The sequence below is a fragment of the Grus americana genome, chromosome 14, assembly GCF_028858705.1.
Source record: "Grus americana isolate bGruAme1 chromosome 14, bGruAme1.mat, whole genome shotgun sequence".
Taxonomy (NCBI): domain Eukaryota; kingdom Metazoa; phylum Chordata; class Aves; order Gruiformes; family Gruidae; genus Grus; species Grus americana.
Window position 1 is genome coordinate 9,602,694 of NC_072865.1, and position 17,968 is coordinate 9,620,661.

Genomic DNA, 17,968 nt, shown 5'->3' on the forward strand with positions numbered 1-17,968 from the left:
TTACATTTTTCATAAAAATTACGCAGAGGTTTTTGCTGCTTTAGGGATAAAACTAATAAACAAATACATAAATTAGTATATTTTAATTAAATGTTATCCCATAAAGTAATATTGTATCCCATTGTCTAAAACAACAACAAAAAAATGAAAATCTAAAAAAGCACCTCTAACTTGAAAATTTGTGTTGCATTAAAATACTAGAACTCATTAAAAACTAATTTGAAAATCACTTTACCTAACAACCATAAAAATTTTGATTTCTGTATTCTAATATGTGTTATTTGTTTTGGTACAGGAGATTATCACTGCAGCATGCGTTACTATTAGAATATACATACATTAGAGGCATCATAGTGCCCCTAGATTCTCCTAGAAAATAACAAAGTCAAGTACTACCTGCAAATATATCACCATTTCCCTTCTAAACACTGTATTATTTCGATTCTGTAACGTCACAGACTGTACACAGCACACACACCCCCACAGTGGCACACACATTACTTCGGTTTTAGGTCCATATATCACATCCGAACACGTAAAAAAATATGTAGGTATTTGGGGATGGGATATTGCATGCTATTATTATTTTTAAATGCTGCTCAGAGTACAATAAATGGGACAGATTAAGCAGGAAGGTGTGGCTGGAGCTGCAGGGGGAAGTCCAACAGGCAGAAAACAATCACATCTTAATTTAACATTTTCAAGTAGTCTGCAGAAATAGCTTGAGTATTAAAAAAAAAAAAAATCAAATGTGCATTAGAACATATTCACCTCATTAGAAGGTTTTCTGTAACCCTGCTTTCCCTCAGAAGGGGCAAACAGACCTAGACTCTGCATTTTCATTACTCTTTATCCTCCATTGCAATTTTTTCTAAATGTATGATTATTGCTTTTCGAGGCAGGTATTTAAATGAAACAAGCACTCTATTTGGCATTTTCACTGAAAAAGCTTTGTCTCCTACTTGGTTATGTTTCCTGGAAATTGAAAGATTATTAAAAAAAAAGACAAAAAAAAAAAAGGAACCAAAAGGAAACACGAGTTTTTGTGTATATAAATGAATGTACCTTTTCAGAAAGCGCATTTATCAGCCTTCCTGTAAGTGTGATTGACTGTCTATTCCTATTAAAACTATCTTACAGTATAACCCAAGCCACTCGGAGGCCATACCTTCAGGTATCTGCTCCCAATATCCGTGAGCGATACCGATGGCACAGCCATGGGAAGCAGTGGGACGAAGCTAAAGCAATTAGGCAGCAGTGCTCGAAGTCTGCCTATCTTCAGTGCTCTTCGAAGGTGCATTTCATTATCGTGTGGATGCAACAACATGGAGCAGGACATGCCGTTCAGAAAAATGGATCACAGTGCACGGGTGGGAGCACTGAGACTCCTCAGTAAGGTTAACACCTTTGGATGATCCAAAGGAAACATATAGAGAGATGTATTTAAACCACGGGGAGAAGTCTCAAATCATGCAAATGGTTTTTTGTTTTTTTTTTTTTCCAATTGAAGTTGGGGTTTTCTTATCTTCCCCAAAAGAGGGATTTCCTGCACTTTATACTCCCTGAATCCTCCTGTTCTAGAGGACGTCAGGTATCCCATGGGGGGAATCTGAGTTTCTGGTGGTACAACCCACAAGTGAAAACCTCTAGCGTCCGGTTCCCTGCCAAATAGTAAATCAACAAAAGACAAGCAAAAAAACTGCCTCCTGGACCTGCCCAGGCACTTTAAAGGCTTTGAAAATATTTACAAATTGTTCTTTTTAAACTGGTCAGGCCCATAAGCCACTGTAAGATTAGTCTTAATGTGGAGAAGTGACTCATCTACAGTGACGTCAGAGAGAGCCCAATGTCCGCTGTCACTTTATAGTCAGCCTTATCGCCCCCTTGCCTCGCCCTCAGCCCTCCCCATAAATATTTAACAAGAAGCAAAACGATATATTACAGATATCATATTCAAAACCACTCAAGTGACTTGCTTCAAGCCAAGATCCACGAAGGTATTCAGATACCCAAACTTCAGTTTAGAGGCTTAACTTTCCTTTCACAGCAATGGAAAAGCAGGCTCCTACAGAGCATCTAAGATCCTTGCATTTTTGTGAATCTGGCGTTGGGTTACTCACTAGTACAGCGTTCAGCATCTCAGCCATCACCTCTGGAGCTGCGAACAGACGGGCTAGCAACGTCAAGTCGCCAGAGGAGGTATAGCTGCCTGGTAAAGCGGTGCTGGAAGATGCGTAGAGAAGCTCAGCCCCAAACATCTGATGCTACTAAAAGCCTGCCCCTGTGGTACTGACTCCTGAATTTCCTCTCCCCAAATGCAGTGCAGCTGGATCAGCAGCCACACAGCTGTCTGGCATCAGAAACCAACCCCCCACAGCTCTTCGGGGTGGAAATCCTGGATCACAGCTCGACACTGCTCCAAACAGTTTTATGTGGAGGAGCTCCCAGGGGATGCACTGCTTCTCACAGCAGCTACTCCGAGGTGGCCAGGTCCCCCCAAAGCCTTGTGAAGCTTATAATAAGAGCGAGGATTGCCAGATTCTTGCCGGTAACTATGAGTTATCCCCTATTTCATGCATGGATTTCATGCTGGTGATCCTCCTTTCCTCTGCCCCTGTCCACATGGCAGGGCTTTGAGGCTGTTCTCATAGACAAGGCAAGAAGGAAAAGGCTCTGTCTCTGCCATTGCCACCAACACGTCCACTTTGTCACAAACTTCCTGAACACAGAGCAAACACTCGAAGCTAGACAGCCAAACCAACAGCCCACTTTTCCCAGGCACAGACACTCCTGCAGCTCTGCTTAATTACAAGTAGAAGATTCCCAAATACTCTTAGATGACTGATGCCGCTGTAGTGCTATAGCTTCGTTAACAAGTGGGACCTTGTATCACCTCCAGCATCCCCAACAGACAGACACTAATAGGACAGATTTCATCTCTATCTTTGCTGACACTCCACAAGCTAACCAAAACACAAACTGTATATTCACCAAAAACCTCTGCATTGCATGATAAAGAGAAGTTGGAAAGTCTCATGAGCAACTAATAATGAATGATAAGAGCACTAAGCAGGCAACCTGCATGGGAGCATCAGCAAAAAAAGTCTTTTTCCTTCTTTTCACACCCCCATTGACTTCAGTGGGGTCAGTCATGCACTGGGCACTTGCTTAGACCACTCTGTTCAGCTGTACTTGTCGTCAGCCCCGGACACCAAATCTCAGTGGCACTAAACCTAGAAAAATGGAGGATTAAACCAGTCGCTCCATCCCAGAACCATTTATGTTAAACTGAACTTTTAAAAAAAAAAAGCGCTTTAAGCTTTCTGGACTACCCATTAAAACTGCAGGCTAGCTCAGCAGAGTCCAATGTCCTTACGTCCTTCTGACTCCAAAACCAAGACACCAGACTCACACCAAAATGTAAACAGGCAGACGCTCCAGCGAAGGGAGCATTTCTCTTGCCATCGGTACAGTGCTGATTTTGTAATCAGTCTGGAAGTTTTATTTTTAACTGCTGTACCAAGGTTTTACAGAGCCACAATTGTTCTTTTGAAACCTTGCTAATAGGGCTGATCAGTGATACTATTACTATACACAGAGCAGAAAAGCACAGCATAATGAAACTGTACTATGAGAAACTATGAACGAAATATTCTTTCTATAAAAAGCATTTTTAATAAAATATGCGATGGCTCCAGAAACTGCTCATCATATTCAGATGAAGAGACTGGTTCTGCAGTCGGCGGGTGCTCAAAATGTTCCCATCTCCTCCAGGCCCTCACAGGGCTATAATGCCCCTTCGAGAGAGCGCAGCTGGCAAAGTGCAGATGGGGACTTTTCCAAGCCACTTTCATGTTGACCACAAACTTTAAAACACTCAGAGCCTGTTCCGAGGAACAAAGTGAGTAGAGATACTCCTTCAGTGACTCTAAGGTCAATGTGATATACTACAGGCGCATTTAGGTATTCTATGCAGATTGCCATGATTTATAAATTCAGTACCAGGATCAGAAATTCAACTCTGGGTCTCAAAAAATTTGCATACATCCCCTGCAAACCATCATTTCTCTAAGCAAACTATGTAAAAGCTTATTTACAAAAGCAGTTATCAATATAGCTTGCATGCAAAGGTAGTAGCCAAGAAGTGAACACATATTTTTATGGTGTGCAATCATTTGAGGAACGTCCATAGTTTCTCCTTCCTGAGAAGTTTGTTGTTGAGGACCCACTTAAAAACTGAGATTGTGGTTCCTGCTATTCCTTAAAATAGAAAAAGCCAATTCTGCAAGACAGGGTTCTCTGCTGTGAGCAAATTCAATAGCATGGACTGGTTAGTCAAACAGCAGCAGACAAGCCCTTTTGTCCGGTCTGTAGGCTTTTTGGAGTGACAGCTGAGAATGGTCTAAATAAATCACACTTCCAAATTAGCCCTAGGGAACAAGAAATAAGCTGAAGGAGCCCACTGACATACTGACCAAGCTCCAAAGGTGTTTGCAAGTGATAGGGTGCTCTTCTTCCCCAGCCAAAAGATTTGCACTTGCTTCCCTACCAGTGATGTTGCCCCATGAACTTTATAAATGTCCTACAGCTTGATCTTCTAAATCTTTCTAAGCATTTAAGAAACCTGCATGTATATGGCTCAGCTCCAATTCTGGTACCATTTTAACAACTTAGACCATATCTATATTTTTCCTTCTTACCATTGTCTAAAGTTACCTGAACAGAATAGTCTTTTGCTGCCAATTCAATGTTTCTTCATAGTTTAAAATGCAGAAAAAGTTTAAAAGTATTTTGAAAAAGTTTAAAAACTATCAAAACACTTTGCAGACATACTGCACAATTTAAATCCTTTGCTAGATCTGGCGTATCTTTCTAGGTACTTCTCTGATCCTCCCCGCTGTGCCGTGCAAGAACTTCACAGTGATTAGTGGATTTTAACTTCGCAACAATGAGGTGGAGGCACAAAACGGATAAAATGACTTGCCCACAGCCATGCCAGGAGCCTGTGGCAGAGCAGTGACTCACAGGCAGGACAGTGAGATTTGCTGTGCAGTGACCTATCCATAAAAGCAATGTTTCTTGTCGCAGAATTAAGACATTTTTTCCAATTTGTATTGGGAGGGGTCAAGAAAGAAATCTTATTATTTAGCACAATTGTAAAAGGGCACAGTCAGTGACCTCAAAATGCGGGGGTTTTTTAAGTCGGTAGATTTTAAATCTGTACTTACATATAGAAGAAGTCATCACAGATATAATCCATTTTAAAAAACACCCTGTATTTGCCACTGCTGTCTTTCAAAAGGGGGAAGAGGAGAAACAGACAGAATTGTTTTGTTGTCAAGAAAAATACATCTAGCATAAAATGTTAAGGTTGCCAAGAGATGACAGTATTTGGCAGCATCCTAAAATGTTTGTCATTTTAAAAGTATTTATGCTAAGGCAGAAAATAAACTATCCAACATTTTAGTCACTTTAAGTGATTAAAACAAGTCATTAGAATTTTAGTTTAAAATACTCTTAGATAAAATTTTCCCTTACCTAACTAGCCAGTTTTCCTTCCTCACAGAAAAAAACCTGCGTGCAGTTTTTGCTCTTAAAGCTTGTGTCTCAGCTTTAAGTGCTCTTGCGTGATGTAGGTAAAACAAAATGTGGTAGACTTTGAATATCGTTTTCATTTTCATTGGAAACATTTTCAATTACTACACTGCTGAATAGAAACAACTGGGGAAAAAAAAGGTTAGGAAAACTTTAAATGCTCACCAAAAATGTCAGAACTTCTCCTTACAAAAATACAAGTAGGTGCATTTAGTTGTCTAAGTTTATATTCTAACATGAATTTGGCAGATTTTCCTGATAGCAACTTGCCTTACTTCCATTTATTGTGCCGTGTTCAGAGTATTTACAAATGCACGTTTCTCATGAAGTTGGAAGTAAATTTGGATCTCCTTTTTTTTTTTTTTTTCATTTTATAAAGACATTGATGTGTTTTTTCTGACATGCCTCATGAACTCAGTCAATCACAAGTCTTTCTTAATGGAAACCACATGTCTGCCCAGAACTGTGTAATTACAATGCTAGGATTCTTGGCACTGCCAGGAAAAGGGGCATTGTCAAACCAATTAGAGTTTATTTATTTACATACCATGTCTGGATGAGAATGTTCTTTCTTTTATGCTGATGCTGAGAAAATATATATTTCATCGAGTAGCTGTAATTTTCGCTAGATACTGTTACATTTTGTAGCAATTACATCTCTAGTTTTCAGTTACTTTGCACATAAGGAAACTTTCCTTTAAACGAAACAGCTGGGAATAGCATCATGAATTTTATCAGCCCAGTTTTCATTTGTTTCAGATGATGAAGGAGATGTGAGGGCGGCTGTTTCCCTAAGCTCAACAGAGTCAGTATTTCCACCCACTTCCACCCCACCATGAGCTTTTCATTGTACAAGACGCCTGATTTGTACATTCATCCTCCTGCAGTATTACCCTTTCTACGCCCTGTGAAGTGGTACCCGCAGCCGGCCCTGGTAAAGAAGCCCGGCGTGTCTCAGAAGAAAGAAGGAGCAAGGCTCCAGAAAGGGATCTGCAAGGCTCTTCTAAGGTAGATCCCTCTGGACAACATGAAAAAACATAAGTCCTATGTCTCGGGAAAGCCAAATACCACACAGCTTTGCACTGGGTCCTCCACTGAATCATTCATGCTGCTGCTGGAAGGTGACAAGCAACCAGAAGAGGCTGTGTGGTGGGAAATGCATTCCAGGGACACCAAAAAAAGGCCAGAGCCCGAACGCTGGCGTACCATGCTCCCACAGAGCACCCTGTGCACCGTAACCTGCTGAGAGTGCCCTCTGCTCTTGCACAAACGCCATTCCCTCATTCAGACCTTTTCCCCGGGGCTGTTGGAGGCTGCTAATTCGAAAAGAGCGCTGGGTTTGTCCCGAATATGAGTACAACTGCAGCATAAGCATGAAAGGGGGAGAAGGCTGCACAAGTACTGATTATTTATAGGAATAAAAACAGGAGCAAAGGGCCAAGTTTAAACTACAAGTTTACAGGACATCTTTCCCTTCTTCGCGTTGTTCCTATCGTGTGCTTTTCTGGCTAACGCCTTTCCCGGTCTCCGTTCCTGCAGTGCCTGGACACCCGGCCGTCCCGAATGTCCCCAGCCTTTAACCCCAGCCTGGGGAGCTGCAACACCTCCCCAGTCCTGGGGCTCACAGGGGACATACAGGGACGTGCCCAGGACCCGGCAGGATGGCTGCGGCAGAGGAGGGGGTTAAACCCAGCCCCACCAAGAGCCGGACGGGTTTGTACTGGGCGGATTGTCAGGGCTGACCCACAGGAACCCTCTGAGGCTCTTCCTAACACAGAACCGTCCCTCTCTGTTTTTACACAAATCTGCTGTGTGCCGCAGTCCTAAACAGCGACCTGACGTCAGCCGGCCGAGATGATCCCCTCCCGCAGCAGAGGGTATCACAGTCTGCCATGTGAGACCAGAAGGCATTTAGTAACGGAGAGGTGTCGGGCTGAAACCCTCCCACCTGGGCCAAGCCACCCCTGCCGGGATGCTCTCTGGTCACGGGAGGCACCTCCTGCCCGAGGTTGTGTTATGCCCCTCCACTGAAAATGCAGAGGAAGGGAAACAGCTGTAAAAATCTCCTATTTAAAGGTCCTGAAGCTTCAGAGCCTTCTATGGAATCCCTTGTATGGGATTCTTTCTTTCTTTCTTTCTTTTTTTATTTGTTTTTAATTGCTGCTCCAACCTTTCATGACTTCCTCGTCTTTGGAAAGTTCCAAAGCATTAAAAGGAAACATTAAGTTCTGACGCCCTCCGACATTATTTTTCAGTTTAATCATTTTTCCCCATTTTCCTCCTCTTTCTCTGTGCTGAGTGAGGGTGGGAAAGAGACAATTCAGGGAAACTCAAAACTCTCAGATGTTTCAAATATGAAAAAGTTTAATAAAAGTTTTCCCACACATCGGCAGAGAAGTAGGAAAAACTATTTTCTGATGAAATTCTCAAAGCAGAAATGACCGAAACATTCCTGGGTTTTGTATTCACCACTCCCTCCCCTGTTTTTTTGAGCCAGAAGTCTCTGTTTTATCTTATGTTCATACTTGTGTGTACGTCTGTGAGAGACAGTGCCCTGCCCTGATGATCTCCCAGTTTAGAGTGACCAGGCAGATGTGGAGTGAGGGCTGAAACAGCGGCACGGAGAGGGGAAATGACTTGCCCAAGGTCGTGCGGCGGGGCAATGACTCAAACAATTTCCAATAACACAGTTGTTTCTGTAAAGGCTTTAAAGAAATGGTGCTTGATTCACTACCCCGCAGCCCCAGCCCCGCGCTGCGGAGAATGGCAAGGTCCCGACAGCTACAGAGGAGTTACGCAGCGCTGCGTCAGGCCAAGCGGTTAAGCAAAAGCTGGTGTTGGTTCAGCTGGGAGGGGAGGAGAGGAGGAATGGATACGTGAATTTGAGCTACGGATCCTGAATAAGAGAGGGAGACTCCTGAGACAGGCATTTAGGTGGGTATTTTAAGAGGTGACAGAGGTAACCCACGGCTTGCAGAAGGAGCAAGTGAGGATGAAGATGAGTTGACAGGTTGGGCAGTGGACAAAATACCCTTTTTTTGTTGTCTCACAGCTTTTATTTCTACTCCTGTCCAGGTCGGTGACATCTAGCCGCTCAGCTTTGGGCACCCCCATCCCTCCATCCCCCATAAATCGGGTGGCCCATCACCCTTCTCACGCAGCAGAGCAGGGCAGAAAAGCTCTCGGTACCGGCAACCCTGTCCCGGGCATGTGGCCGGTCAGCAGGAGAGGGAACCCGGCAGCTTCTCCTTGCCGGAAGCAAGTGGCCGAGAAAGAAAAGAAAAACAAGAAAAAGGTGCCCACGGGGAGGATTTTCTGCCTTGACAGAGCAGGGGACTCCAGGGAGAGACTGGATTATAATCCAAGTTCTGTTCTCATCTCTGCTCTATTCGCAAGGTGCTGCAGCCCCTGGTTGAGCTGTCTCTTGACTACTGAAGCAAGGTTCAGCATCTCTTCACCAGGAGACAGGAAAACCCCTGCCACCTTGCAAAGCAAGACCATGAAAACGACGGGGCAGCGACTGGATTTCAATGCTAATTTCAAATTACAAAGCACAGGAGCAACTTTCCACATGCAATTTCAGATTCTGCTTTCTATTCCTGTCGAGCTGCAGCCAGAGTTTTGCCAGTGAAAAGTGCTATAAACAGCCCTGGCCTAGCTGAAAAAAGCAATATGCCGTCAGTCTGACATCTACCTCGCTTTTCCGCTCATTGTCAGCACTTTGATTGATGGTGTTGTTCATTAATGTGGGACGATTGTCAGCTTTTCCTGAATAAATATAAAAAGAAACAAAGAAATCCCCACCCTTTTCAAGCCAGAGTGAATTATTTCCTATTTTCCTTTGCTGAATTCAGGCATGTAACAGTACACTGCCCTCAAAATATACTGGAGCTTTAACCACAAAGTAGGAAATTGGACTTTGGGTAGAGGAACTAAAACTTTACTTAAGTAGTAGGTACAGTAATTAAATTTTACTATTATTTATTTTCCAAAAGGAAAAAAACCAATGGTATGCCCTAAAGGCTTCTGCTTTAATACAGTACTTCAATTTTGTGCAAAAAGCTAAAAGAAATCTATTTGGTGAAGACTAAAATGACATGTGAAAAGCAGAGGCAATCACAAGCACTGCGAAAGACAGGCAGAGATTCAATTTAGTACAAGGCTGCATCTTAATTCACACTGGGGAGAAGGGGGAAGAGAGATGTGGCAATTCACATACATTTAAAGTATTTAAGAGACAGCTAAGTTTTGCTGGGCCCTCAGTACCCCCAAAACACTCCCCATGATATCTCATCTGCTCAGGAGCCTTTGAGGCTTTTGCCAAGTTGGACAGCCTCTGCGTGCCCATACACCAACAATTAGAAGAGAGGGAGACGCCGTAAAGCCCATCCTAAACTCTGTCTTAACATTTGCCATTTTCACTATACGTTTTATCTCCGTGAGTTTTCCTTGCACTGGCACCCTTAGCTTTCTGCTTGATGGAGTCTTTCTAATCAGGTCATTGCTTTTATCGTTAGCAATAGGGTCATTGCTCAACATCTTTTTCAAATTGTACATTGCATCAGTGTGTACGAAACACAGCAACGACGATTACAAAATAACTGGGGGGGGGGGCGGGGAGGAGAGAGGAATGTAAATGGGTGACCAGTGATTAATTCAGCAAATTATGCTTCGGCACAGATTTGCGTTAGAAGCAACATGCTAACAATAATAATATTCTCCACAAGTGCTACATTTGTAGAGTTGAACGGCAAATTATTTTGAATACCTCTGTAAAGAACAGGAAACTGAGAACTGTGGAAAAACTGGCATTACGCCACCGATTGAAGATTCAATCTGACTGTAATAGAAGGTGATTATTGGGGACTAGCAGGCAGATGATGGATGATTTCCTCCTAAAATGACAGCTCTGCTGTGTATCAGCAATCCTCATACAGCACAAATGTACAGGTCGGCTTTTGTGGCTTTTTAATTCTTACCATTGTGGGAAATGGATTTCAAACCTGTGGCAAGCTATTTCAGGCTGGCAGGGCACATTTGGATTGTTCCCGTCTTTCTCTTTCCCTCTTTCCCCTCTCTTTTTTTTTTTTTTTTTTCCCCTCTCTCCTTTTCGCAAACCTAACGAAAGATGCTCACTGAAGTTTTCCAGCCATTTACCTCAGGCAGCCGGGGAACAAAGAGCAGGACCGCACGGTCCTTGCTCGAGCAAGCCCCCCACTCCACCGCAGCGGGAGCACGCCTGGGAGGGCAGAGCGGGGCGAGCAGAGCCCCGTGGCTGCCCTCCCTCCCCACCGCTGCCCCCCTTCTCGGGGAGGCTGAAAATTAAAATACCCCCCAAGTATGTAATACCTTGTTTATCTTCCACCCTTATCTGCTTTGGCGAAAAGCACACATGCACAAAGTATAATTCATGTGTTAGAATTGGATACCCTGCGCAGTGTTTTGTTTCAAAAAAAATAGTCGTTAGGGGTTCCCAGGAGCGTGGGCAGCCCACGGGCAGGAGCTGCGCTGACGGGGGGGGCGTTCGGCTGCAACACCAACCACCTTCCGCGTTTCACTGCAGAAAAAGGCAGTCCAGAAACTCTAACTAGGTTAGAACAAAAAATATTTTCGGTTCCTTGCGTAAAGCTATAAGCTCTGTACAACCCTTTGTTTTAAAAGGCAAGCTGATCAATAACCCCATCTTTTATTGCTGGGCCCCTCCACGTACTCCATTAATGATCACGCAGCACTTTTAGTACGTTGTGAAATCGTACGGAGCAGTTATAGGAAAGGCTGCCTTCCAGAAGGAAAAAGTGCCATCCAACAAAATCCAGGCCTTCTACTCCATGTCAGGGTGGCCTGGTGTCTAATGACGCCCTGGCTCCCTGCTCCGCACCGTAAATTAGTACGGACGTATGTTCTGGTGTCCGTCAAGACCCAATCCTGACACTCTGCCAGTCCTGCACAAAAGGACGAGGTAATCCACAAGAGCAGTAAATTTATCAATCGAATCCTGTAAGTGTCCCTCACTGATAACACCAGCCCTTTTGCGAATTTAGCAAGAAAGCGCGATCCGGCTCGGTAGGACGTCACGGGCACGTTACACCTATGAAGGCGCCGCTGTCGATATTTCACAATGTGCTTGCCATTCTCCGGTCTGCAGTCGATCGGATGCTGGACTGCAGTGCTTATTCACTCGCTTTTAAAGATGGTGGGTTTCTACACCAAAGACCAAAAAAAAAAAAAGCAACTATGGACAGCTGGTTAATACTGAACCTTTTTTTTTTTTTCCAAGTAATAAAAAAATAATCATATTTTGGCCTTTATTTAGGTCTCAGCAATGGACAGGTAATTAATTATTAGTTTTATATTTGTGTGCAATCTGCATCATTTTTTTGCTTTACAAATGCAATTAGGGATGATGGAATAAAACAAGTAGGCCAAAGATGCTGCATAACAACCATGAATTAAAAACGACGCATTTTCGCCCCTCTTGTGTCACAGGTTGCGGGCACTAACTTTTGCAACTAAGCAAAGAATATGATCTGCCGCTGTTTGGAATTGCTGTGTTGTTACACAAAATGATATGCCAATAGAGTAGTAGCTAGTGTTTATAGTAAAGTAGAGCAAACCATTATCAGTATGCGATGTCAATTTAAATTTTACTGGAACAGAAACCTTTTGACCCCTTCCAAACTTGATCCATTACTAGGTTTATACATGAAAGCTTAGGAGAGAATTAAATTAGAAGGAACATTGCAAGAGAACTGCATTTGCATCTATTGCACTTAAGACTGGAGATTAGTTGACCTTTGGAAAAGGGGATTAAAGCAGTTTCACCATCAAGAGAAGACAATCTGTGTTCTTAAGGCGATCAGATTGGGAAGGGTAACAACCTCTGAAAGATGAATTGAACTGGGGAAGGATCCATGCTAATTTGCATGGTTTACATGTCACTTACAAATGAATTTTGCAGTGATTTCTGCGAAAAGGAATTATACAGTATTTGAATTATTCCACGAGTCCTTCAGTGCTGGCATGTAAATGTGGAAACTGTGTCCGTTTTTACAATCTAATTTTACAATAGATTAACCTCAGAAAGGGTATCAGTAGATAGTAAAGATGCTGTGCGGTGCATACGCCTGGAACAGCAAAATGCAGTCACAAGGAAGTTTCTTCTTTTTCCATGGAGAAAAATGTCAAGAACAATAATCGCCAAATCACAGCGTTGCAGAAGTGCCTGCTCGAAGATAATCCAGGGCCAGGCAACAAATAACACCCAGACTGGAAGAGGGCCTAATATGGGGCATAAAATGAGGCTTATCACACAGGTAGCAAGCATATCTTGAAAAATATATGAAGCTGTACATATTTGCTGACAATGTGGTCCTTAGTGAGTGATGGAGCAGGATTTAAAAAAAAAAAAAAAAAGAAAAAAGTGAAATGATGTTCTCTATTAAGTGTCATTAGCACTGTGGTTATACAGGAGGAAAGTCTGTTCTTTCCCCAGGTCAGGAAAATACCTGTTAGCTTTATTATCTATGCCATGAGATTTCACAGGAGAACTCATCAATTAAAGCATAATCACATTCTCATTGAAATTCAATGACAAAAAACCCCATCCAAGTTGGGCTCTTCCTTACTTTCTAATAACCAGGAAAAAGGAGCAGTGAATGCAGATTTCTCATAACCTTTGCGTATCTGCAGAGTTACAGCTCCTCAGACCCCAGTGCCATGGAGAAGCCTCTGCAAATGCCATAGGATTGATACCATTTTCTATCATCAACTGTATTTCGGGTTTTGGAGTATAATAGGCTCGGAATTGATCAGTGTCAATACAGTTTCCGGGCATTCATAAGAACCAAGCAACGAGGCCGCTAAATATGATCCCATCAATGCAATAAAGCGACGTTGCACTCATCATCACACAAATCAAGAAAGAACAGGGGTAAAGAGCAAGAGACATGCAGATCTCTTGGGAATCTTCGCTAAAATAAAATATCCCCATTTTCAGATATAAAGACACACACAACCAAACATGCTTAGGAAGCCATTTCCCAGCATAAAGCTATTCGTCAGCAGGCTTTTAAGAAATGTGACAGAACTTTTCGTGCTGAGTATTTATAATTTAAAGGGGTATTTTGCATTGTCTGATACGCAGATCATGCTGTTCCATGCCCGTAGTTACAACACCTCAAAAATAACATCGATAATCTGGATGAGAACACAATTTGCAACTTTGCATCATGGAAAGCATACATTCTCTCTGTGAAATTTGGGTAGCTTTGTCTGAGGAAGAGAGCAGAATGTATTAGGACTATCCATCTTCTGCACATCTCAAAGCAAGATATGGGTCAGAAAAGCATTTGTTAAATGTATTTTTCCCCCTGAATGACCAAATGGCCATTGCGTTGGTACCCGAGGGAGTACATAAACCAAAAAAAGCAGAAGGAGCATAAAAGGAAACATTCATACCTTAAAGAGGAAAATACACTTCAATGAAAAAAAAAATCTCAGTTTTAACAACAAAAAAAAGACGTTTACTTCATTAAAGAAGGATGCTGGGGACATGCTAACTAACAAGGTAACATTCCTATGCAAGCTGAACACAGCTGGGAATCAAATATTTCAGGTTTGTTTAAACTTTTAACCACAGCAGCCCTGGTTTGTAAGGAGAAAACTGGCTGAGACACAAGTCACTTGCTGTGCACCAGGGCACAGGGCTGAAGCACGGAGATGCGGATCTGGCCATGAGACCCATCTTCTCTGGAAAGCAGCTGGACATCACCCTGGACCGAGGGACAAATGCAAGGACACGTTTCTAAGTGCTCAGGCACCACAGCTACCTCAAGCCTTCTGCAATTCTCAGTACTTTCAGTTCCCCACCATTTCAGAAGAATTTGGCATCCAAAATGCCAAGTTTTTCTCAAAAAACCCCTGAGGACAACCACCTGCAGCCTAGCAGAAATAGTAAAGCAGGAATTAGCTGACATCTCCAGAGTGACGAGTCAGAGTCCATCTCCTGGCTCATCTGTTGTTCCCTTCCAGCAAAGATTCACTCACTGAAACGTTCTGCAGTGAGGACATAGGCAACAGATTTAAGGAAAAAGTAAATCCTATAATGCACAAACCGCTCCAGAACCACTGCTTCTTCTATTAAAATGACTCCCGTCTTTTTAAAGTGAAATTATTCAGTGCCCCTAACTTCGCTCTCGAAAAATTTTAATAGAAAACAGTTAAGAGAAAAATGATAGGGCAAGGTGTTATTTGAGAAACCTAAGTAGTGATGGCTTTCTCAGTCTATTTATTAAAATGTTCTCGGAACACTCAGAGAATTCACAAGAAGGCGCTCAGTCGTTCTTTGCAGTACTGGCCCCTACATAAGTTTTACAGCAGCTGCAATCATACGATGAGTCCAGCTCCAGGCCAAGCGAACAGATAAATAAAATAAAGATGCACCCCTAGGCTGTGTCTGACTTTTCCCACATAACTGTCTCCAGGATGCCACTTCTAAAGAAGCTCAAGGTTTCTTGTCTATTCACCTGCAGAAAGGCCCTTCCTCTCCCTTGCAGTAAAGATTCGCCCTGCTCGCAGGGACACACGTAAGGGGTCACACACACGCGCACACGTACACACACCATTTTATCAGTTACTGATTTACAGCTTGGTGGCACAGTGGGCTTACGCTGACGCTTTCAAAGGACCTGGGAATGTCACCCCTTCAGCCTCCTTGGAAACCCACGGCCAAGTCCCTAACAATAACAACGCACGCTGGCTCAGGACCCAAAACCAGTTATTACGCTTGGAAAATAGGCTGGGGAAACCAATTAACAGCCCAGTTCAGCATCCAGGTAAGCAGCAGCAGCAGCAAACCCAAGCTCTGTAGGTAGGTTTGCATGTCGGCTTCTTCCCATGGGAAGAAATTATAAATTTTAAGCACTGCCAGCTGCCCCCTGTTTGTGGCTGGTGGGTCTCAGCTGAGGGACTAGGAGCGGATATGGCGACTGTTCGCAGTCCTCGCACAGCGATGCTCAGGGAGGGATCCGCAGGGGCTGCTGCCGATCGGGATGGGGAGCTGTGCACAGGCTGGGGCTGAGAACCTCACACCACCACCGCCGCGGTGTGGTACCATCCACACACCTGATTCTAGCCTGCCCCAAGCCCTCCTTGCTGCAGCACATCCCCGATTCCTGTAAGCCGAGGCTGATAAAACAAAATGCTGAGAAGGTATGCATCTCTAAGGACGGACGGACAGATGGGTGTTGAAAACAAAGCTTTAGTGATCCAGATTCCTCGCAACGAGAGGAGCAGGCAACAATGAGAGTTGCTGAACATGAGCTAAAAGGGGACAGTAATCCAGCTCGTATTGCAAAAAAAAAAACCATGCCGACTTTCAAATCTGTTTTCCCTCTCTAGCAGCTTATTAATTAAATGCCCTAAATACCAACAAAATCCCTTTTTCTAATATTAATTTGGGACCACCTGGACGCGCGGGCCGGTTGCTCCCACAAACAAAATCCTCTCTTCCTCTCCCTTTCCCTCTCACCTCCTCCTCACCTCACGGTGCGGTGCCAGGGCTCGCACCCACACGCCGTTTCCAGCAGTGCCGCAGCAGTGTCCGAAGCCAAGCCCCGGCAGCTGGCGGCACAGCCCCCTCCGCGCGCTCTGCACATCTCTGCCAGAGATCCCTACGACTGCGGTTTGAGGCTAAGCACCTAGGAGATCACTTTCACTCCCAATCTGTCAGCCCATCATTCGGGATCAGCTGTGGCCCTCTTGTTAATTGTTCCCAGCTCCGAGCAAGCGAGGATGGGAAACAGGCCATCGCTGATACGTGACTCCCAGCTCTGGAATGCTCTTTTACCATCAGCCCTTCGGCTGAGACCGAGTTTGTTGAGTTTAAGTCTCAGCTATTTTCCTAAGTCTGATTTTTGGGAGAGACAGAGGTTTTACTGTTGTATTTTATCTGCGGATGGGCGCACGTGGGTAGAGAGCTGTCAAAAGTTATGCTTGTTGTTTTAAATATTGGTGTATAGGAGTATATTGGGCACATTTACATTAATTTCTGATTAAAAAGGGGGAAAAAAGGATTTAGTATTTCTAAAAAGACAACATGTCTGGATCCACAAGGTAAACTTCCCATGAAAGAACATTCAGTGCCTGAATTTAAACCTTTGCATATTATTCCACTGAACATCTGTTGACCATGAAACTTCAGATAACCAACATTAACATATACAGGCTGTTTATTCAAAAAAATAGATTATTCACACGGAATCGGTAAAGCCCTTAAAGAACTATTTTTCTGTTTGGTTTTTTTATCCCAGCAACATTTAAAAGGGGGAAAAAAAAAAGACTTTCATAACCAAGAAACATTTTTTAATGTATGAAAAATGAGACTTTTGGATTAGAAGTAGAATTCCACGCAGCATTCAAGATTGCATTATCAGTTTTGTGGCACTCTATTAATCTGTTACAATAAAATATGGGGGTTTTTTTAAAGGGAAATTGTCTTTCAAGAGAGGAAAAGCAAAAGGTCCAACCTTGATAGTAAAGCTTGTGCTTACTGAAAGTAACAGGAAGATCCGTGTCATCTGGCCACCTAATTGAAGAAAGATGCTAAACATAGTACAGAACCGAGCATAATAAACGTGATTTCTTTTCTAACTGAGTGTGGAAATGTTTTATAGATTTTTTTTCCTCCTTTCTGTAGGTGTGCGTATGCCTATGTAGACATATATATCTATTTTTTATAAATATTATTTAGTACTTATATAAAGCTGTCAAAGAGCACTAACAAACCAGCAGGATTCAATTAGCTTGTGCTTTATAAAAACGGCCCGAAATCACTGAACGCTCCAGCTCCATCCCAGCGAATTTTCCCAGCGCATAATTTCACCCTGTGCTCGAGACAGAACACGGCTTTATAAAAGAAAACCTTAAATATTAATGCGTGTTTTGCTAAGGAAGTGGAAGTCGAATCAACTTCCTGATACCCTGAGTATCTAATTTCTAAAACGGTCTGACGCTGATGGTCGCAGCCCCTCCAGATGTGGGGTGAAGCGGTGCAGCGGAAGCCCAGGTTTGCAGCCCACTGCTGCGTCGGACGCAGAGCTCAGCGGACTGCATCCTCTGATAGTATATTTTTGTTAGCTGGCTGCCCGGAAACCCTCCGCTGCTCGATTTGTTTTGTGATCCTGCAAGGGCCTTCCCGGTGCTGATGACAGCCCTGAATTCAAGAGCTTGTTTGCTTTGGTGGGGTTGGGGACCGGCAAATGCCGCGCCATTTAATTTATTCTCTGCAAGAAGAGGTATGGGGGCCTCGTCCTGAAGGATGGAGTCTATTTTGAGAGGTTGGGCTGCAGCCTGTTGTTCACCACATACCAAAAAA

General features: G+C 43.4%; 1 protein-coding gene across 9 annotated transcripts in view; it reads right to left on the bottom strand.

Annotated features, from left to right (window-relative positions):
• The window catches only part of EBF1 (EBF transcription factor 1), a 283,451-nt gene that overhangs the window by 201,323 nt on the left and 64,160 nt on the right, over positions 1 to 17,968 (bottom strand). The gene's annotated exons all lie outside the window — the stretch shown is intronic.